Below are 24,571 nucleotides of genomic sequence, written 5' to 3'. Positions count from 1 at the left end.
TGCCGTTACCTGAATGCCAGTGCATATACACACAAATAAAATATTTAGTCATATTTTTGGAATCAACATACTATTTGCTCTTGGGCTGGTAGTTGCAAAATGGCTCAAGAGATCTCCTAAAATGTAAGCTCTTGTTACCAATGTATTGAGTCATTATTTTGGCTACAGAAGGCTTTCGTTCCTGTGTGTCCTGGACCAAAGCCACTGTAAGCAAGATTTGGAATGTCAGTGGGCAGGAAATAAAGGGATAGATAGAGATAGAGGGAGCAGGAAGAAAGCATGACTGATCTAGCATCAGGTCAAAGGTTATCGGGGGTGAACAGACACAACTGCATCAACAGGACAATGACACAGAAGTTTTGTCAACTAAAATCACTCACATGGACAAAGTGGAAGTGGCACTTTCCACCATCAGGGTATTTTTGTGCCCTGTTTTTTTTTTTTTTTTTTTTATAAAATAAAAGTACCTCCCTTTTCAACTCTATCTGAAATTAAAATCATATGTACATTTTTATAGACTACATTAATGTTGAATCCATTATAGTAAAAAATAAAAATAATTATAATAGAAAAACTATATATATTTTGTCATTTTGTCTTGTCAAATAAATAAATAAGCAAACTAGGGATGCTCAAATTGACAATTTAACCATTAAATTAAAGTAAGAATGTTGACCGATTAATAAAATGTTTTACTTTTTGCTTTATGGTAAAATAAGCTATCTGTTAACTCATGGGGGCATGTTGACACATGCAACTATCCATTCATTCATTCATTTGTTTATTTATAAGCATGTGTACATAGTCGGCCAGAAAAAATTGACAGAAATGAATATCCCTAAAATATACAAACTAATAGCAGTCCTTAAAATTTGACACCCACAAAATCAAGATTATTTAAACTCTTTCTCCAACATGGCAGGATGACAAGTAAATTAAATAAATAGATAAACTTTTAAAGAAAACAAATATGTTAATAACATTTGGTCTACTGAAAGAAAATAAATAAATAAATAATAATGAGAGTATAAGAGAATCCCTGTTTTGTAGCCTATCTGTGGAAAGTGCCAAGTGGTGTTTTGCACTATAATTTTTCTCATAAGCGTTCTCAAAGAATGGTCCAATGATGGTGCAATATACCTGCAACTTTCAATATATTAGAAATTACATGCTTTGGCTTAAAGTGGCGTGACTTGAGGAACTTGGGGGAAAAATGAGAGAAAATTTGATAAAATAGAAAGAGCAGGCAGACCCGTCTGAGTTTATCACCGCTGGAGTCAAAGATAATCTCCGCTGGTCATACGGATAGAGCCGGAGTAACTGTCACGGTGCTCCTGAACTGCTTTTGGGACACAAACTGTCTCTTTGACATACACATGTGCACCCTCAAGATCTCCGAGTGGAAATGGAGCGCACATACAGCTATCTGACGTTTGAGGAGACCAAGATCCACCATGACCTGTCCAGTCTGCCATTTGACAGTGGACCTCTTATCTCTGATGCCAGGCTGCATGTTGAACACAGTTACACGTCTGTCAGGTACAGAAAGAGAAACTGCATGCATAGGCTACAGTTTGGGGTTAGTATGATTTTTACTCAGCAAGGATGCATTAAATTGATCAAAAGTGAAAACATTTATAATGTTACGATAGATTTCAATCAATCGATAAATAAATAAATACATTTATTGATCTTTCTATTCAACAGAGAATCCTGACAAATGTATCCCGGTTTCAATATTTTCAATATAGCTAATAAGAAGACATATTTATTGAGCACCTAATCAGCATATTAGAATGATTTCTGTAAAATCATGTGACAGTATACTGGAGTAATGGATACTGAAAATGCAGCTTTGCCAGCACAGGAAAATTTACCTTAAAAATATACAAAAATAGAACACAGTTCTTCTAAACTGTAATAACTTTTCACGGTATTACTGTTTTTAATGTATTTTTGATTAACAGTTTTGACATAATTGCAGCAGAGATACCAATCATTTCTTACCTTATATGGACGGCCTTTGAGTAAAAAGGTTGAGAACCATCGTCCTAGATGGAAGACTGAAAAGGACTCTGTTTTCTCAACATACTTTGCGGCCGAGATCTCTAAATGAGGTCACTCTTACGAATGCCTCTAGAAAAACATATTCCATATGGTCTCCAACTCACTGCATGGGGCAAAATAACCCTCATCTCTTTGTCAGGGGGTAAATACAGTCAAATCTAATCCATGACATTTACAAACCCTCTTTAGCACTGTATAGAAACAAAAAGTAGCTCATGACCATGACCTCAGAACATATAAACACATAACAGCTCACCCACAAATGAAAATCAGCATGATTTACTAACTCTCATGTCAGTCCAAACCTGTGTGACATTCTTCTGTAGAACACAAAATGTCAAAAAAAAAAAAAATCATGTTTTTTATGTTTTGGCCCCAGTTGACAAAAGCTTCAAAACATTTATTTTTCTTGCAACAAACTCATAAAGGTTTGAAATGACATGAGGGTGAGTAAATGACAGACATGTTCAAAAGTCCCTAAGGTCCAGGTCCAAGTCAAGTCTCAAGTCTTTGAGGTCTAAGTCCAAGCCAAATCTCAAGTCTTTATTGTTATTGTATATTTTTAGCAATAACTAAGCAATTAAAATATAATAATTATACTTTTTTATTTATATTAGTAGTAGTATGCAGTAATATATTACTACTGTAATACAACTGCAATGTAAAATACTGTAAATGTAAATGAAAACAATTATATTATTCAATTTTACAATAGGAAAACTATAATATTTTTGTCTTAATTTCTACATTTGCTAGAGTTAAACCATAGAGTTGATTTTTTTTTTTTTTTTTGGAGGAAACCTGTGGTTTCAGTGAAACCACGTATAAAAATGTATTGTAACAAATCTGGTTAAATACTATAATAATCTGTCTACAAAAAAAAGGAAATTATGCAAATGTGAAAATAATGTGTAACTGGTGCCCGTTGCGTTCCCAAATTTCCGTTTAACTCACAGCACATACAGAGATTGAGTTCACTGCATTGACTTGAACTGATACACCGGAGTCCCTGAATCACAAGCTGATCACATGAGCGCTTCAATTTGACACAAAGTCAAAGTCTTTTCGCAATGGGGTAAGGACGCTAAGCCATATCACGCTTTTGATTTTTGTTCATTTGACAGATGCTTTGCCAAAGCAATAACTTCAAAGGCAGTTTATGTTATTATGAGACATTATGAAACTGTGGCGGCCATCAGAGTAGGTGATTAATGAGAAACACTGAATTGTATTTTAAATTAAATGACATAAAGATTATCCCAAGTTAAGCTTATGTTATATTGTGTGACACATTTCCAGTGGGGTGATGAACATGCATGCCTTAGATGCTTCTCAATAATGCGGACTCAGTGTGTTTAGAGAAGAATTGTTGTGATACTTGCTTCAGTGGTACATATTGATAGGAATGAATGAATGAATGAGGAATGAATAGAAAAACTTGGTGTTTGATGCTATTAAAGGGAGAACATAACCGGCAATGACTTGTGCCTTCAAGTCCAGTTCAGGTCTCCAGTCAGTTATTCATGAGTCCAAGTAAAATTTTTTGCGACTTAAGAGTGTCTCGAGTTTCCATCTCTAAATGGTAAATGATGACAGAATTTTCACAATAGCTTTGTCATTGTATGTTCAGCTCAAAGGACACTTCATAACCATCATATTAGAAGCAAATCTCCAAGACTTCGCATGTCTCAGTCAGTTTGACAGCAAATCTGTCCGTGTTCTCCAGCCATTGCAGGGAGATGCTGAGCACACAGGTTTTTTAACCTCTCAATCACCATTGATTAAATGCTTTTCCTCATCCACTGTGTACAGTAGAAGCAGCAGCATATGGCTTTGACTGAACCCCTTGATGGGGTTTCTGTTTAAATATCCCCTGGAAAGCCAGATGGGCCCTATATTAATGGAAGCCAAGCGGAACAGAGAAAATAAGAGAGGGAGGAGAGAGTGATGGGAGGGCGTCGAGGAATATGAGGCATTCCACCGCTTCAATGAAGTGCATTCCAGTGAGTCGAAGTTTGGTGAAACCAAACCACACCTCCTATTTCTCTATCGTAAGCGGTTTACGCATACAATATCATGTTTAATAACCCCTAAGATGCTGTTGTACCTAGAGGGTTTTATTGAAACAGTTTTTTAAGTGGTGCTAAAAAATTAATCGATAAATGGATCTACAGTACTTGGAGGAGATTTCTTTCAAACAAGAGGCAAGCAGAGATCAAACACTGCAGTTTCTCCATTTACTTGGAGAGAAATACAAATCCTTTCCGTTCATTTGAACTGTTCGCTCCTTGAGGAAATAGCTGAGGCTAGGAGTTGGCTGAGCAGTTTATTTATGCTAGCTGATTAGCTGGCGATGTTCAGCGCAGGAGATCGAAGGCGAGGAACGGCACCAGGGTTTGATGGACGTGTCTGGTTGGGCAGGACGGAGGGGTTAGGGTACAGCGCTTTTAGGGGTAATGAGGATTAATCAGGATTAATGTTAACATTGGCACACACCGCTGAGAAAACACAAGATTAACGCAGCATGCCGACACTGTTCAAGTCGTAAATGAACTATAGCGCATAAAAAAAACTGACCTCGGGTCAGCACGAGACTCTATCATATGAGCTTGGCATCGACTGCTAATCAAACACATACGCATAAACTGCATGAAAGATTTCGGCGGTCAAAAGCGCTGAAAAACTGGAACCGAAAAGAGTATTCATGACTTTTTAATTTGCTCATGTAACTGTAAATATTACACTAAGTCCATTACCCATAATTATAGTTCATTCTTAAATATTTTGGTAGGTGCTGAGAGGAACAGTAATAGCTTATTGGGTGGTTTGCTGTCAGTTAAGATTTTTGGAAGCTAAATCTATATAAACCGTACAGCTCAATCCTAGATCGGCCTTCAAACAGACACCAAAGGAAATAATAAATGAATGAATTATCCTATAATTAATCTGGTAGCTCAACTGATGGAGCATAGTGGTATTGATGCCAAATTTGTGGGTTATTTCTGAGGGATGCAAAGAAGTTGATCTGGATATGTGCACAAATTAGTGAACTATCAATCAGTTGTTGAAGTTGTTGAATACAGTAGTAGCTGGTGCTGACAGAAGTACAGGTGTTGAAGCATTTATAATTAGCTTAATGTGTTATGAATGTGGATCTACATTTGTATCAGGGGTTTGGGCTTAATACAAAACATAGATCCAGAACACTGACCCAAGGAAATCATCATTTATTCACCCTCACATCTTTCCAAACCTGTATGGCTTTCTTTCATTAGTGGAACATGACTCAGTGTTTTTTATTCATACAATGAAGGTCAAATGGGTCCACTGTATTTCAGTGTATTCTGAAAACTTCAAAACATCATCTTTTGTGTTCCACAGAAAGAAAAAGGAAGTAGTTTCATCTAAATGCTTAGGGTTGATGGTAGGTCGATGTAAATGCCCTAACTTTACAAGCAATAACCAAAACCTTCATTTCATAATGCATGAATCTCTTGTTATCTGTTCTTGATGCTCAGCACAATACTATATTTTCAATTAAGGTTCCTAGTAGTAGAGTGTGCAGCAAAGGCAAAATCAATAAAACTTACTGCTTAATCAAGAACTCTTTGATCATGTTGTCTCATGTGCTCTGTAAAATCTGCTCTGTGAGAACACAGCCTCTATCTTCAATCAGCTCATCATCAATTTGCATGATTGCTGATTGGGCAGGGCTCAGATTTCCCCACTTCCTGTATTAGCGGGCTGCATCATGTCATCAGTATTGCTGAAGACTGTGAGAAGGCACATAACTAAATCTTTCACAGATCTGTGTTACGAAAGTTATAAATTATGAAATCTAAAGCAGAGGAAACTTCTTTCAAACTGGCTTCTAGGGCATCAAAATTTTCAAACAAATGGAAGTGAATTTTATACACAACATTATTGTTTTTCCAATCCCCCCCCCCCCCATTCATTTATTTGATGAAATACAGTAAAAACAGTAATATTGTTACATTTTATTTATTTTATTTTATTTCTTCTACTAAATATATTTTAAAATGCAATTTATTCCGGTGATGCAAAGCTGAATTTTCAGCAGCCATTACTCCAGTCTTCAGTGTCACATTATTCTTCAGAAATCATTCTAATAATTATATAAATAGAATGAACGATAGGCTGATTGACAGATGTGTAAAACTACACCCACACTTCCATACTTCCCAAAGGAGTAAAGAGTGCACAGTTCACATCTTTGCATGCAAACAGTATATGCATTAATAGATACACACTACACACCTTTACAAATGCACTGCATGTTCACAGACAACCCTTTTGCATATGCACATAAGCAAGTATCAGAGATGCCACAGGAAATGCACACACACACAGTTTACTCACAATAAACAAAGCTCACATCCGGTTGTTCTCTGATCCCACGTCACCTTGAACCTAATGCCATGGCTCTCGTTCATGTCGTAATATCGGTCTGAGTAGAGAACGCATTCAGATGCAAATTTAAGACATTTGTGAATATCAATAACATCTGGCTGGCTTCCTGAGCAGGAGAAATCATGTCTGGAGGCCATGCCAATCACAGTGATGCACACATGAATAAAGATGTCACCCTCTCAAAACACTGCTTCTCAGTCTCTCCAATACTAATTGAGATGGAGACGAATGTTTTTCTCTCCCTGAAGAATTGAGACAAATCCTTTTTACGCCACATACATCAGTGCATTTCTGTTTTGAGGGCGGAAGAAAAATCTGGTGTGTACCTCCCACACATTTATACGACTTATTTATTCATTTTTATGTACAAGACAGACAGTGGGGCACATAAGTCAACTAGTGAAAATGCTTTTATTTTGCATTTTTCTAATTTAAGACTTCTCTTTTTTATTCCATGACAGATTGTATTAACAGAATAACAATTTGAGTGAGCTAAACTGAAGTAAAACAAAAGTTTCTGTTAAACCTGGTGATCATGTTCTTCAGCATGTTTTGAGATGATCCAAAGGTCTCAAATTTCATTAATGTGCAGAAAGAGCTGAATTGTATTTATTTATTTTATCTTTAATATTGTTGTTTTAAATTCAGAAACATTCTTAATTTCCAGATTTAAATTAGATTTTGAATCCTAGACATTTAATGTGGATTTTTGGACCCCTCAAAATGTGTGCATTCTCTTTACAAATAAGTACTGTTGTGGTACCATTGTAAAGTGATGTATGGAGCTTCTAATAATCTTAAAAGAATAAAAAAATAAAACTCACAATTCTAAGAAGAAAATTCTAAAATTGTGAGATTTACTGTACCTATTTTTATACCCCTATATATATATATATATATATATATATATATATATATACATATACATACATACATACAGTATATAATGTTATAAATTATATTAAAAAAAACAAACAAAAACAGAATTGCAAGATATAAACCCATAAACTCAGAATTCCGAGAAAGAGAGTCTGAGATAAATGAGATAAAAGGTTGCAATTACCTGTTTTATTTTTTCATCCTGAGGCGTAAACAGGCTTCCATAGTGTTGGTATATAATTTGATATATACTATAATACTGAATGATTCAAATATTTGTACAGTACATGGTATAGTCATTGTATTCCAAGGTACTCTGAATAATATTTCACGGTACTTTTATGCAAGTGGCAACTGTGTGTATGTGTGTGTGTGTGCGCGCATGCATGTGTGAACAGCTCTTTGAGAGTTTGTTTAAATGTCAGAGGCTAAGAGAGCTGTCAACATCCACTTCCTCTCAATGTGTTCGCCTGTGTGTGTGTGTGTATGTGTGTGTGTGTGTGAAAGCGTGTGAGTGATTAACATTGTTGTAATTGCAGGATTAGTCGAGCCCATTGTCAGCGAGATAAAAATGACTCTTACTGTCTCAAGAGTCAATGTTAATGGGGGTCAATTGGCTCAAAGTAAGAACGAAAGAAGTAATTATTCAATTACTTATCATAATAAAGAAAGATTCTCATTTGATTATGCTAATACGCTTGACACATTTCCAGTTCTGTGAAACATGGTTCAATGACTACAGGTCAGTAGGGTCAGTCAGGCCTCTCATATTGTCCTACCAGCTATTACAAGTTGATTGATTAAGACAGCATTCAATTCTTAAGTGTTTCAGGCAACAACAGGCTAAAAGGCAAAGGTGCTTTAGCTTGCTTATTTTGACTTGTTTGTAATGATGTTTCAGACTGAAAAGTAAAATAAACTGTTAAAGGAAGTAAACTTTCTTGTAAGTAAAGCCAATAAGCCATGCAGTACATTAGGTCTAAAACGAGTGACTATATTATTATTTTGTTTTTAAATTTCAGTGCAAACCACATATTATTTTGCTTTTTTTCCATACAATTAGACAATTACACCCAATAGGGACTGGGGACTTAAAATCTTCAAAAAAGATACAAAAGTAGGGTAGATGTCAAAATTTTCAAGGGATATATGATATTTTATGATATAAAAATATAATTATGTTTATTTACTACTTTTATTATAATTTTATGTTGTTTTAGTGTCCTTTTTAGTGACAAAGCTTTTTTCTCCAATAAGAAAAAATACTGTATAAAAAAATAATCATTATTTTATGACATATTTATAATAAAAAATATCATAAAATAATGATTTAAACATTTTATGATACTGTATATTATGGTGCTTTTGTGTCATTTTTGGTGACAAAGCTTCAGTCAGTGACTCCATGGAAAAGAGCAATCACTACCCTTTTTAAAAAAAAAAAAAAAAAAGTTTGTGGATTAACATGATGACACAATTTTTATTTTATGGTATGATGATATTTTTATAATAAGTATCATAAATGTATTTTTTAAAAATATATATTTTATGGTGTTTTTCTTTTTTGTATGTGTCAAAGCTTCAATCTCCAATAATTGCATAGAAAAGAGCAGATTTTTTCACCGAATGAATGAACGAATGAATGAATGAGGGTTTGGAACATGAAGGTGTGTAAATGTTGAACAGATTTTACATTTTTGGTTGAACTATTATGTAGACAATTATACCTTGAACTATACCAGTGGTTACAGTTCATATATTTAAAATATAATTTTAGCTTTATCTAAGCTTTATCCTGCTTCCATCCTCAAATTTTGCATATCGCTCAGGGGCTTCGGTGGCATATGCTGTCCATCTCAGACAGAAGAAGAATGCTTTGAAGTGTCTGCACAACAAACAGTGGCCGCAGCCTGTCAAGCCTGTGGACACCTTCGACACAGAACATCTGGAAGCCCAGAATTCCCTGACGGAGCGAGTCGCTAGCAGACAGTCCGCGTAACAGACGAGGACAGCAAAGCAACTCTAATGTCACATATACACACATATCACAAACACACAAACTCCATTCTGCCCATTGTTTGTCACGACAAAAAGGATTTCCAAAATAAAAAGGGAAATGATGAAAGACAAGTCAACCATCTGGGAGCTAACCTCCCTGCTCCTCCTCTCTCACCCGGCCCTGCACCGCTCCACGCTCTCTCTTTTCTGGATGGTGTTTGCTGAGCATTAATTACATGCGCCAAGGCCTTGTGTGTTTGGAGTGAACGGCCGCCAAAATTCCATCCGACTCTGTTGGTCACAAAAACAGGCCTGGTGCTTCCAACGATAACAAGGCGAGTGACTGGGAGGAGAGAACAGGGTGGGAGGACAACTGGAAAGAGGAATAATGGTGAAAAAAGATAATCGTAATGGAGAGGGAGAGATCTACAGAGACAAGGGTGGAAACGGGAGGTTCTTGAGTAACTTCATCCATAAAGATGTATTTCCATGGACGTGTGAGATCAGTATGTTTACTTTGTGGTAAGTGAGTGAATTTGCATGTAAAACAAAATGCAAAAATTTAAAATATCTATATAATACTATTGAATAATATTACAGTTATACAGTATATACACTACAGTGTAGTTTAGAATAATAAAATGTTTAATATCTTTGAAAGAAGGCTCACCAAGGCTGCATTTATTTAATCAAAAATACAAATATTGTAAAAAATACAAATATTGTGAAATATTATTTAAATCTAAAATAACTGTTTTCTATTTTGATATATTTTAAAATGTCATTTACTCTTGTGATGGCAAAGCTGATACTTTTTTTCAAGATTCTTTGATTAATGTAAAATGTAAAACAACAACATTTATTTAAAATAAAAGTCTTTTGCAACTGTATTAATGTCTTTACTTTTTTAACAATGTACTGCATCCTTGCGAAAAAAAAAAAAAAAAAAAATATATATATATATATATATATATATATATATATATATATATATAATTTTTTTACATTTTTTTGTATTCAATTTATTTGTATAGCACTTGCATGTTCCAAAGCACCTTCACGGAAAATAAATGTTTCTACATTATTGATTAATAGTGACGTTATCAGAGGTGATATTTTCAAAGTTTCAAAGTGTTGTTAAGTAGAGTTAAGACCCCTGATGTAAAGATCTATAAAGTTTAATCTTTACATATTTCCAGGCTTTGCTGTACCATGTGAAATGGCAGTTGGTTGGTTGTATAAAAAGGGTATACAAAGTGAATCAACACTTGACCAACTAATACTAGCACTTTCTATTATACTTTTTTTAATTTTTCCTATTTATGAAAAAATTAAAATAAATAAATAAGCAATGCTATGTATACCATTTTAGACTAACTGGGACTTGCCACATCACTCACATATTGTTTTCCTTTAGTTGGTTTAATTGCTTCTATTGTCCTCATGTGTATAAAAGCATCTGCTGAATGATTAAATGTAAAGGTAAAAAAAAAAAGTTGTAAAGCCTAGTAAAACCAACCTACACTGAAATGAAACATAAGGAATGAAAGATTTCAGGATACATTCTGAAAAAGGCTGCAGTTTAAGTCTGCGAGGCCTGATGCATTTTCTCTGTCATTTTCAGTAGATAAAATCAAGCTGAAAATAAGCTGAAAAAGAAAACCTTTAGCCTGTACCAGCTATAATAGCAGCCAGAAAGTAGCTCTTGCTGAAAAACATGTCAAACGTTTGGAGAAGTGTTTATCAGTATTAAAATATTAATATTTCATATCACCCCAAGCTGCCACCATTTGAGCATCATACACCTGCATGCACGCTGGTGAGCTGGTAAAGTGCAAAAGAGCAACATTTGAAGTCTGACATCCAACTTGAAACTTGTGGGTAAACATACAACTCAAATTTTATTCATTATCACAGACATGGTTAAACATTATAAGGTGATGCTGCTAATAAGCGTTCAATTTAAGTATATAAAATACATTAAAGGAATATAAAAGCAGCTGATATTTGTAGTAGATTGATGTGGCTACCTTTTGTTAAAAACTGAGATCTCTAGGACCAAATCTCCCAGGGTTATTATTCGCAGTTAGACCAAAAAAAAAAAAAAAGTGTTACAAGCACCTCTGCTCTCCCCTGCCACTAAACCAGCTTGAAAATGACCTGGAAAACACAAACAGCGAGACAGCAGTTTGTCAACATCACGCTGGACTGGAAACTGTTTTGAATGAGCATGTTGCTTACAGGTTCAGACGGGTCAACGTGACGCACGCCAAACTCTCGTCGCCGCACATTTTAAACAACAGCAAAGGGCACGAAACAATTTCAGCCCACAAATCAGCCATTCCATGGAGTCGAAGGTTAAGTTACGAAGAACGATCAATATCAGCGGTGCTTTACATAGTCCAGATTGTTCAGAGGCGCGCAGAGGTAAAGCACAGCCCTAACCGCTACTGCATTTGACATTTAACTGGAATTAACTTAACATATTAGAGCATGCTTCTCTAAAAATGAATTTGCTCTCCATCAGGTGCGTCGGAGGCCCACATCTCAGATAAGGTCAGAGACTCGGAAAGAGTATTCGGTGAATACATATCAAACAGAAATAAAAGAGAACGCAGAGGGATTTTTCTCTTTTCCTGGTATTTTGAGGGTTGATGACCTTTACTTTAGTGTATATATATATTAATATAGTGAGTGACCAGTGTGTGTGTGTGCGTGTGACTGCGCATATAAGTCAGTCTGCTTTCCGTACATTCTGTCATTTTGTCTGTTATTGGGTGGGGAAAAAATACATTTTCAGAGTGATTGTTCAGCTATTATAACTTCACTACTTCCAATACATCACCCAATGTTATGATCATCCTGAGATTTGCTTTTCTCCAGGAAAAGATTTACTTGACTCCTTTTTAATATCTGGTTTATCACCCATTAGGTTGAGCCAAAAACTACATGGAAGCCAATCCCTTATATCAATACTGTGTGAGCCGGGAGACACTGTCCAAAAAAATAAAACCTGACAGAACAGATGAAACAGCAGGATGGGTATCTGATGTGAACAGTGGCTCTGAAGTGTAATTGGACACTTCAATCCGAGCCTTTTTTCTCAGTGACTTTTAATCAACTCGTTCCAAGGTCATTTTTAATAGATATATGAAGTCAGTTCTCTTCAAGTCCTAGCAGAGTAACCACAGGTGTAATTCAGCTATGAACATGATCCACTAACGTTTAGCAACTAGTAAGGGTCCAAATATGTTTTATATTCATTTTAAACAGTATATTTATTGTTAAAACCTAAACAATTTTTTTTTTGTCAAACATTTCACTTGAAAATAATGCTTATATTCAATTATAATAGTTTATATAGCTTATAATAGTTCTTTTTTAAGAACATTTCGAGCCAACATAACAATTCTGTAATCATTTACTCACCCTCTTATTGTTGTGTAAGACATGAAGACAACAGAAGATATTTAGCAGGGTTTCCATGCTGCACTTTTCCATGTAATGAACTCAATGAAAAGTGTAAAATGTAAAATGAAAATAAATAAATAACATAAAAAACTATAAAAGTGGTACCATAACATACTTTGGGACTGATTTACTAAACAGGGCAAATTAGCGTTAGAGTGCAATTCCATAAAAGCGCCAATGGGAGGGGAACATTGTTGACAATGCACACAGACTCAGCAAGATCATTTCCATAATTACCAGCACAATCTACCAAGAGCAGAGCAAATTACCGCCTGCTTTAAGACATGATTTTTTGGGCCGTTAAATAATGGCCCAAATACCAGCAATTTGTTGAGCGCAAGCGTTAGTAAATCGCGTTGCGTGATTCATTTTACTACTCTCGTCCCATAAATTTTTGCATCTGAAAGTCTGAAAGGGAAACTACAAAAGCATATTCAATAAGGTCAGATGTGAAAATAACTGAAAATAGCTAATTCTTAACTGCACGTCTTTAGTAAATCTTGACAGTGTTATTTTAATGCCAAAAAAAAATGGTTTGCTCTGGTGCAAGCTGTTAGTAAATCTGGACCTTTGTGTGAGGAACAGACAACATTGTTTATTTATTATTTTTTTCGGACAATTTTCTCCAAAATAATTTATATTTTTTTTATTTAATTGTTCATTTAAAATAAATGTCACGTGATATTTTCTCATCTAATCCAATGCTAAAAAGCACCATAAGTGGTCCATATGACACTTTGTGTGAAAAAGAAAATTCACTTGTTATTTAGTGAAAACGTTCTCTAAAAGATTTTCCCTTTAGAATAAAAGGCAAATTTGTTATATTTTCTTATGCAATTCAATGACATTCAAACACTTAACCATAAGTGTCTAAATACATTTTGGGGCCAACCTATGTCTGTATATGTTCTGAAGTTTGCATTAAACTGTGGGAAAAAAAAGAAGAAAAAGATATTAAAGAGGAATGCACACACTGTAAAAAAAAAAAAAAAAAAAAATCTGTAGTTTTTACAAAATAATTTTGCCAGCTGTGGTTGCCAGAATAATTTTGTAAAAAAAAAAAACTGTAAAGACATTTACGGCCAAAAACTGTAAATCTTACAGTATAAAACTGTAATTTACAAACGAGAAAATTTGAATGTAAACCAGTAAATTCAACAACGCACACTGCTATTAAAATCTGTTTTGTACCTTTAACATACTGACAACCACCATAATAATGCAGGTGGTAAAAGAGAAAGCCACATGAAGAATCAAAGATCATCACCAGTAGCTTCGCCACAAGCAGAAGTATATACTAATATATAGAAGGTGCACAGAGTCATTCATGCAAACACAAAACACCATCATGGTAACACACATGATACTTAAATAATGCAATAAACTTTAATTAAACAACAGAAGATGTAACACAAAGCCCAAATGTACATAACTGATAACAAAAACTATTAAAAAAACATGATTATTTTAACAAAATACATTAAAATGTGGAGTGTCAAAAATGTGGAATTCTGGGGATATCAGTTTACAGTTGTTGACTGTAAATTATACATTGATTTGTTGTTTTTTGCTTCTAAAAACTGTACAATTAACAGCATTTTACTGTAAAATTACATGAAATGTCTGGTTAGATCTTTTACAGTTTTCTCCTGTATATAGTACGGGAACTTACTGTTAACCCATTAACAGTTTTTTTTTCCGTAGGGTTTTTACAGAATTTTACAGTTAAAATTACAGTTATTTTTTACAGTGCAGGAGACAGAATATAATAAAATATTAGCCAGGGTAAGCTCTTAAGCAATGATGTTTTCTACAAAAGTGCTCTGAAGGAGCCCAGAACAGTCTATAGCGAGGAACAGAGGTGGTTGTTCTTTTGATATGTGGTGCCGGCCATGGACGGAGACCTCCAGCGCAGACATACATCACACTAACCCACAGCACTCCTAGATACTAAGCCCCAAATTTACATTCCCGTCAAACCAGAGGCGGCTGCACATCCCGTAATTAATCAGCGTGCAAGATTGTACTAAAGTAAGAGAGGTTTAGATAGAAGATCCTACACTTGCTTTGATGCTTGCTGTCGAGTATCTGCAACAATAAACAGCATGTTCAGATTAAATCAAGCAGCTCCTAGGTCTGATTTGATAGATAACACTTGCACTGCAGATAACCCTTGTCATGTGAAGCTACTCTCAAGTCATCATTTACTTCTAGTGGGAGCATGTTCATTCACACACTTATTTGTTACTTGTCATCTATGCAATCAGTACCAACATCCTTGGATTATCTGCCAGGGTTGTGTGCCATTGAAAATCATAAAGAATCCAGTGACAGAATGATTAATAGAACAAAAGAGTGAATGAATGAACAGACAGACAGATATGTGGTGTGGTCAGTTGAATTCCAGTTCACACTCATGAATTGAAAGAAAGCCGGTTCTTCAATTCAACTTTTGTAGCATCGCACTAATATTTGCACATACATTGACATCTTTGCTCCTCCTCTTCAACATGCATACACTTATTTTCCATCAATATACCCCACCAGGGCTGCCCTATGCATCTGCTTCCATCCCCTGAGGGGAACATCGGCCCTGACACTGTGATTTCCAGCTGACAAACTTCACACGACATGGCAAGATGAGCCCCTGGATCACACTTGAACTCCTGCATGCGTTCAAATCAATCCAGAAGACAATCAAATCAAACAGGACTGCCCCGCCGATTGCCGTGCCCTCTCTATGCCTGATGACACAGGCACGGGAAGATGGAAAAGGGGGACTTTAATTTTGTAGAGGTGATGGGTCAGGATAAAGGCATCACGGGGGTGATTAGAGAATCCAAGATGAGCTGATGGAAGCACAGAGAATATGAAAGCGGAGCAAAGAAAATGTGTTACATTATGAAAACAGATGCAGGCATACAGTTTGGATTTTCTCTAGATGGTGTGGGATAAAATGTGCACCGGACTATTTACTAATCTTAACCTTAACCAAACTTCAACCTCTGTATTTTAATTCTAATGCAAGCTGGACACTTTTTAAACGTTTTTATGCCATCTCATATCGTTTTGTTTTTGACATAATTTATATCCTTAAGGAATGTTTTTGGTTTCGTTAAGAACAATTCATTGGTAAAATCCAGTTATTAAATTAAATCTTATTATAAAATATGTTTTTTTTTTCACCACCCAGTCAATTCCTAATCAAAAATTCAAAAAAGCAAAACAGACTGCTAGAGACAATTAATGTTGACTTCATGTATGTGTTAATGAAAAATATAAAGACAGACATATCAAATGTAGACATCTGATTTGATAAGCAATATAGTTTTACTTGTGAAACCCTGAAATACCTTGGTACATAGGGAATATGGACAGCACTGTACTTCTGTTTTTACAAGCCACTGTGTTTATGGCTCATGGGGGCCAATGATGCAACAAAGATATAATTGTTTACAGAATTGCATCAGGGTCTTATGTGTTCAGAAATGTTTGTTGTTTATTGCTCACCTGCACTGTGTGTTTGGGGTTTCCTGTGAGACCTAATTGGTCAGTTGGTTCCTGAAGACTCAGCAAACAGCAAACCCCATAAGTTTTCATTAGGAAGAAGCTACATCTCAGTTAAAATGGCCTTTGTCCTCTCAGTTCCATACACAGCGATCCAAACACATTTTGAACCCAATACACAGGGCAGAGATGCCATTTGTAGGAATGTTCATATTAGAAGTGTGTACAAGAGCTCATTCTGAAGGGACCGCAATGACCATTATATAATTGCACAGATGTCAAACCAATTCCCTTCAGAGTCTACAAGAATGAAAATAAAATCTGCTCATATAGATGGCAGTAAATAATAAAACAATAAATAGAATAGAATTCTTATGATTTTGATCACTGAACTTTCTCCAAATACACAGCAAAATTGTGAAATTTCATGTTGTACTGTCAACTATAAAGGTTTTTAAGTTGTTTACTTGTCTTGTTTACTGTCTGGTGAAATTTTTAATAGGAATCTTGTTAGTGGTGGAGAATAAATGAAAAAAAGGAGAAAAACATTAAAAATAATGTCAATGTATAAATTGAAGCAATGGGTAATACTGCATACAAATGCAAACAAATGTTGCATTAATTTAAACATACATATATACAAGTATGAAAAAAAAACAAAAAAACAAATACTTTTAAAGTCATTATAAACTACAATAAAACTGAAAATTTATTTAAAATTGCAATACTTCACAATATTACTATTTGTACTCTCTCTCTCTCTCTCTCTCTCTCAATTTCTTTTTCTCAACTACTTAGCAAATGTTTTTTAAGGCTATAATGCATGCACATTCATAATAGCACACTGAAATGGTACTGTATAAAAAGGTCTCTCTCTCACCAGAAGACAAATGGAGTGTAACTCAATGTGAGCTATGTTTTTCAACTTCGATTTAATTTGCGGTCCCCTGTTGACAGTACTGCAGTTCATTAATATTAATTACACTTTTATTAATCCGACTGATTCCAACTGATTTACAGCCTGAAAAATAATTGCTTTCGTTAGACAGTGCTGATTATAATTGAGACGATTGTGTTTATCGCAGTGTGACTTTGGACGTTTGCTATTGGGAAATTTACACATGGATTACCACTAGTTTCTGAGCGAATTAAACAATACAGACTTCAAATGCTTTAGACAAGAGGAAACTAAAAAGAACAACCCCAATTTGCCTTAATTCTCTTTTAAGCAGTGCATGACCATTCTGTCATCATTTAATCACACATCATGTCATTTAAAACCCATATTACTTACTGTACTTTCTTCCATGAAGGCAAAAAGAAGACATTTCTAACAGCACTGATGGTTTTTTTTTCAATGCATTTACACTGAATGGGCACTGGAGCGTTTTTAAAGCTTAAAAAATATAAATAACCCTAAAGGCAAAAGTGAGATGAGATGAATAAATTATGTTAGAATGTTCTTTTTTTTTGGGGGGGGGGGGCTTTCTTTTAATCCATGTACAAATTATAACCCATGTGTACAATACATTTTCTGTCATTAATTTATCACTACTGACTTTGATTCAAATCTTTAAACTCTCTTCAATCTGTTTATCATGATTTTTATACATTCCAGCAGTGCAGGACTACAGAAAGATTTTTTGGTGATCAATTTGTATTCATTTATCATTCTGAGATAGCCTTTCAATGTACGGCTAATGAGAACAGATGTGCTCCCAGACAACCCACACTCACACAGCTCAAGGTCAATAGTATCCTCTAAACGTCTGACCACACACTTCAGGACTTCGTTAATGGCTGTGCTGTACTCAGAGCAGTGGAAGACAAACAGAAAAGATCACCAGTGTTTGTGTTCTTTCACGCCAGTGTGAAACAACGCTACACAATGAACTCGTGCAGCACTGATGCTGCTCATGGGCTGTGAGAGACCTGTGAAGCTAAACCTGGAGCTCCATGGGCTGGAAGTCCCGCAGATGATGTGGAGTAAAGGGCCAGAGTTTGTTACGCCATTACATCACCATTTTTCCTCATTAGATGAGCTGGATAACTCTCTGGCCTGAGGAGAGGAGGAGAGACCAAGGCCATACACACTGCAACTAAATGCAAAACATTCATCGCTCCTCTTAATCCTGGTTATTTAGAAGAATGACAACATTCTGTTATTCACAACAATTCAGATTTAAGTGAATGTCAGCTTGAGTGCCACTGCCCATTAATGGTGCTTAATTTGTGAACGAATCAGTGTTTTTGAACAAATCTTTCTCATTCAACTCATATTATTCAGTCTGAACCAGACGAATTCAGTGGTTAAGCAGATCATCGTTATTACATTGTTTAGTTTGTTCATAAATGAAAATCTGCTGAAACACAAAAATCTGCTCTGATGTAAATTGTGGGGAAATAAACAAATAAAATGCTAATTGTAAAGAATCAGTTGGAAGATTATTCAATGAACGATTTATAACCAACCAAGTCTCCATTTACTAGCGTAAATATTTCTGAATGAATCAGGGAACACATATAAACTGATTCAAAAGGTTCGAGTCACCACTACAAGCTCTTTATAGAAAAAGTGACATACCAAAACGAAAAAGAACATACAAAAAATAAATGAAGATATTCTGAAATTAATTTACATTTCTTAAGTTTAATGGTTCACTTCAACTGTTATGATAATACAATTATTTGTAATGAAAATGCTTTGTTAATTTTAAACTTTCAGTTTAAAGAATCAGTTGGTAGAATGATTCAATGAATTACTCATAACAAATAAAGTGAACAAATACTGGTTTAAATATTTCTAAATTACTCAGTGAACAGACCCAAACAAATCCTTTTGGTGAACTGATTCACCATTACTTGTTGGCAAATGTAACGGAAATGAAGATATTCTAAAATTCACATGCTTTTCAGTTCAACTGTTGTGGTGATAATGCAATTTGTAATTTATAACATTATTTTTTTAGCATTTTACTAGAGGTCTTGTTCTACTAGCTTGTCTTTGTTATTTAATGTTAATTTGAACAAAAATAGCACAAACAGAAAACAGGTAAACTGTAAACAATAAGCTGTTTGAACCCTTTCTTTGTTTACAAAGAAGAGTTAAACTGCCAACAAGTTTGGAGTAGTAGGAGTCACTCTTTTATTCCATTCACACATGGAATTATAACTTAGGGGACTCACTCCTGAAAATAAATGAGGTTGTCACAAAGCTTTTGAATTTGAACGTGTGCAGAAAGAGAGAGAGTCTCATTTATTCACACCCTCCTGAGCGGCATGCCTGGGAACGTGTCCGATTCTCAGAGCTGAAGCCAGAATTACCACTGAATCATCCAGATACAAAGAGCCAAAACCTTTGTGTGAGTGTGTGTATGAGAGAGAGAGTCCACCTCCCATTCAGTTCCACATTAAAAGGTCCCGGCTCTCCTGCACTCTCTCAGATTCTTTCATATTCCCTCATTACACGTGTACAACGTCTCCAACCATTTTCATAATGTATGGACTTTAGGTGTCGTTACAGCATCTCAATTCATATTCTTTTATCTGAACGAATTAATAAAACATTAGGAGAGACTTGAAATTATAGCCAGTTCGTATCATTTTTTAAATCTTCCCCTAATTCCTTCTCAAAAGCGTCAGTGTTCAGTGCTTGCGGTGTTAAGATATGAATATGTGAGCGAATGAGAGAGAAAGACAGCCGCAGCAGGGGATAGATACACTAAGTCGTTTTAGCGAGGACCCATTTGGGCCCTAAGTGTTCCCTCTGCGCTGCCTCAGAAAGAGCCTCTCCATTTTTCAGCCAGAAAATAATAAGCTACAGCGGAAACCTGGGGAGTCGGTGGCTTGCTGGCAGTGTTTTTTTTTTTTTTTTTCTTCAAATGCTGCAGCCTGTGTGTTCAGAATTGCTGTAGCTCACCTGTGACATGAAGTTAGCATGAAAGAAAAGAATAAAGAGCCTCATTTCACTGGTCTGAAAAAGTTTATTATGGGTTTAAATTATTTTTAATCTAAAGACAAGCTCATCGGTGGAGTTTCCTGCATAAAAAAGAGCAGCTGACCTAAAATAGTTGCCATGGTATTTTTTTTTCACTGAGGATGCACATTTGTTCATTTAACTAGTTTAAAATATCTTCCCATTCCTTGGGCGAAGACACACACACAAGACATTGCTTACTGACTGAAGTGCCCTCTACATCTATGCCTATATTTCGCTAATGGTCATGTAGAAAGACCCTTCATGAAGTGATGGCATTGCTCACCAATAACAAGTGGAAACATCCATATGAATGTCATAGGGAAGGTGAGAACAGTGTGTGTGAACATAATATTTTCACTGATGGATCCTTTTAAACTTAAAGGGATAGCTCACACAAAAATTAATCGTTTACTCATCATGAAGTTGTTCAAAAGCTGTATGAATTTCCTTTTTTTTTTTTTGCTAAACAAAGAAATTATTCTGACAAATGTGGGTAACCAAACAGCCATTGATTTCCATGGGAAAAAAACAACAACATGGAAGCCAATGGCTACCGTAAACGGTTTGCTGAATAAATGAATTTTACAAAGTTGTAAAAATGTCTATACAGGAATGGGGAAGATGGGATGGGTGATCTTGATAAATGTTTACTTGAAATACATAAATAAATAACATTACAGTACAGTACAGTAAAGATTACAGTACTCCAGAGGAAAAAAATATCTTGGATTATAATTTTGAAATATATATTACTATATAAATTATTTTTCTTACTTTACTGGCAAAGATGTAATGATTTACTCTTACATTTACATTTTTTTATAAATTAAGTTAAGTAAAAGTTGAATTATTTAAATAAAAGGCAAGGCAAGGCACAGTTTATTTTTAAGTGCTTTACATAAAAGTAATTAAAATAATCATAAAAAATAATCACAACAATAAAAACAAGTAAAAAAATCTAAATAAAAAATAATACAATTATAAAAGAATCAAAAATAAAATAAACACACTGAAATACGACAATAAATCCAAAGTCCACAAATAAATACATTTAAAATAAAATAAAATATTGCCTAAACAAATTATGAAACTCAAAGCAAATCCCTAACCAATACTGTGATAATTTCCAAAAGTATGACACGACTATGGCAAAAATTAATGAATTTATTTTCATTAGTGACATGAAAATTAAACTGATGCAAGAAACTGTTGCAGATATCTAACCAATGAAGAGAATAAGAAATTGCCCATCAGCACCACAGAAAAAAAGCTTCATTTTCTTTGATCATTTTAGAGAGTATAAGAGTCCAAAAGCCATGAGCCTACAGAGAAATCAATGCTTGTCACTTTGCAAATGTGTGCATAAGGATTTATGTGTTCTTCCAGAGTATTCATTAAACTTATATTGTGCACCTGCAGCCATTAAAAGCTTTCCCTGGTTCTTTGAGGTTTGTCATGGGCTGTGTTTCAGTACACTAGCACACTAATCCATCTTGGTTTCATAGAGAATGATGATGGACATAAATAAAACCAGCAGCCTCCTGCTTTGCGAGCTTCTGACTAATAATGCACGTTTCCCTGAGTACCGAATCAAAGGAAACAAACCTGGAATGTGCTCGGTCGCCACGGTGACAGGCTGTCAAGACAACGGCTCCTTCTGTGGCTCTGCCTCTCACTAATGTGGCACACAGAGCTGCTCTTACAAGAACAGATGCAGCCAAAATACTTTTAACCTTCTAGAACCTGATTTACACACATTATTACCGTATTTCTTCTGTATTCCAGTGTGGAATGGACATGAAAACCAAATCAATGAAAAAATAAATAAATAAATAATAGTTCATCTAAAAATGTGCAGGTGCACTACACTGTCTTTTTAGATACCATTATATTCTTTATAATAGCATACAGAACTTTTCAAAATTGTCTTATTTGAGGCTTTGTTTACTTGATTAACCAAAAAAGTAAACAACAACAGTAAAAACAATATTATTGAAATTAACTTCCTCTATTTTAATATATTTTGAAAAGTAAAATTGTAAAATTATAATTAAATTTAAAGCTAATAAAATTTAATGTATCGAGAAAAAAATTAAATACAAATCTTACTGACCACAAACTTTTAAAAGGTAATAAGAAAATATATTACCATGGTATCATCTCTGCATTATGGCATTTCCACAGTAAAATGTGTAACAGCCAATATATATATATATATATATATATTTAAATCACAATAAACTATGTTTGAATTTGTTACTGAACAAAACAGAAGATATTTTGAAGATTGTTTTAACTCTTTGTTTTGTTGTTGTTTTTGTTTTGTTTAGTTATTTTGTCTATACAATAAGAACATATGTTGTCCATACAGTATAAAATAACACTGGACACCACTGACTTTCATTGTATGAGAAAAAAAAAAAAAAAACTAAGGGTAAGTAAAAATGTATTTTTTTTAATTTTCATAAAGCATTTGTTGAAATATTGAAACAAGGTGTTAATTGGGTTTTTTTTTTTTTCCTATAAATTAATGAAACAAATAAAATTAATTCTTATTGAGAATGCATAAATTAACATCTGGATGTTTATGAGTCAACTGAGAAAATATGTTATAATAATTCATACAACCTCAAATGAGACCCTCAAGAGCAAATGACCAGGCTTGAGTAGGAGTGAAAAAGAAGGCCGAATTATTAATTTCCTCAGACATAAGCTCCTCAAACCAAGACAAGTCATCTTTCCAAAGAAACATTTCTCCCATGGTTCATGAGTCAGTGCTTTTATGTTCCAAACCACAGTGCTAGATGCCATAACACTGAATTGATCTGTTTTTGTCTGTTGTATGAGTTAAACGCCACACAGGAAAACGTTAGCGCCCAACCTCAAATACTGTAACTGAAGCGCAATATCTCCTGCTCACACACACAGCATCTCTAATCCCATCTATAATGTCCCTGTCTTTAATCTCGTGTGGAAACACACAAAGAAACACTGTTTCAATTGGTGCCGGCGCCGTCTCTGAGCATTGTGGGATGGCAATATACATGATAGGATTTGATAGAGACCCAATAACCTTTGGATGTGAAGGCCAGGTCAGAGATGGATTACCAGCAAGAGTTTTTCTCTTCATCCGTATCCTTTCCCACACAAATACAGTAAGTGCACTAGCTAGTGCAAAGCACTTTTTCAGTCTTTCATAAATGATTTCTGCTCTTTCTCAGGACGATTTTGTCATTAAACATGACCCTGTTGAGCACTAGAGTACAGTGTACAGTGCTAAAATGTGTGTGATGGCGGTTCTGTGTTCAGATTGGCCAAGGAAATGACGTCACATGATGTGTGTTATTACGTTCTGTCAGCTTGAAGGCCAAACAATCACATTGGAGTCTGGGTATAAATCATTATGACTAAAGTTGGTGTATGAAAACTGTTCTCAAAGGAGGTTTGCTTGTGACATTCATTTTGTGCATGAACGCGCACACACACACACACACACACACACACACAGAGACGATTAGGTCAAACTCACGGCTTATCAGTGATGGGATTCTAGCAACCAACAAAAGAGGCTTAAGCGCTCTTAACGTGAAATAGATCTAACGGCCCATAAAAGACTGTGTACTCAGTTTCATTCATATTGCGCCGTTTTTTCAGACATCTAAATCTCCTGGCTACTTAGTATCCTCCTTCTCTGGCAGACAACTTTACAAAAGAACGACTTTTAAATTAAGCGGAGGAAGATTTAGTTAAGTCCCACCATCATAGACTATCAAGAGAGACTGCTGACCTTTACCTTTCACTCCCTCTCTCTGCTCATTACTTGCATTAGACATGTGCACCCTTCTGTGTACTGCTCTCCTCCTCTCATCCTTTCTTTCTCGCACTGTCATTTCACTCTTTTGTATAAATGACAAGGGCAGATGAAAAAACAGCATGTGTCTTTTTAATATGACCTCAAGATTAAGCATGAAATTAAAGCTGACAGTAATACTGCTTGTATGAACCACTCCAAAACTCCAATACTGCTCTTTAGTATTCATTAAATAATAATAAAAACAACTGAGTCTCTATAAAAAAAAAAAGAGGAGAAGCTGGGAAGCTGTTAAAGATTAAACAGACTTTTTTTAGATTAATTAAATAAATAAAAACACAGCAAACATAGAAATGACTAAATATATAAACTAAAAATTAATAAAATAAAGTAAAAGGATGTAAACAGGTAACTTTACGCAAAAAAAA

The 24,571-nt window shown here is 34.9% G+C and overlaps 1 long non-coding RNA gene across 1 annotated transcript in view; it reads right to left on the bottom strand.

The window, feature by feature from the left end:
* The window catches only part of LOC131547484 (uncharacterized), a 100,206-nt gene that overhangs the window by 11,088 nt on the left and 64,547 nt on the right, over positions 1 to 24,571 (bottom strand). The gene's annotated exons all lie outside the window — the stretch shown is intronic.

This window comes from Onychostoma macrolepis, chromosome 09, assembly GCF_012432095.1.
Source record: "Onychostoma macrolepis isolate SWU-2019 chromosome 09, ASM1243209v1, whole genome shotgun sequence".
Taxonomy (NCBI): domain Eukaryota; kingdom Metazoa; phylum Chordata; class Actinopteri; order Cypriniformes; family Cyprinidae; genus Onychostoma; species Onychostoma macrolepis.
The sequence above is the reverse complement of the archived record's forward strand: the minus strand, read 5'-3'. Positions and strand labels throughout refer to the sequence as shown.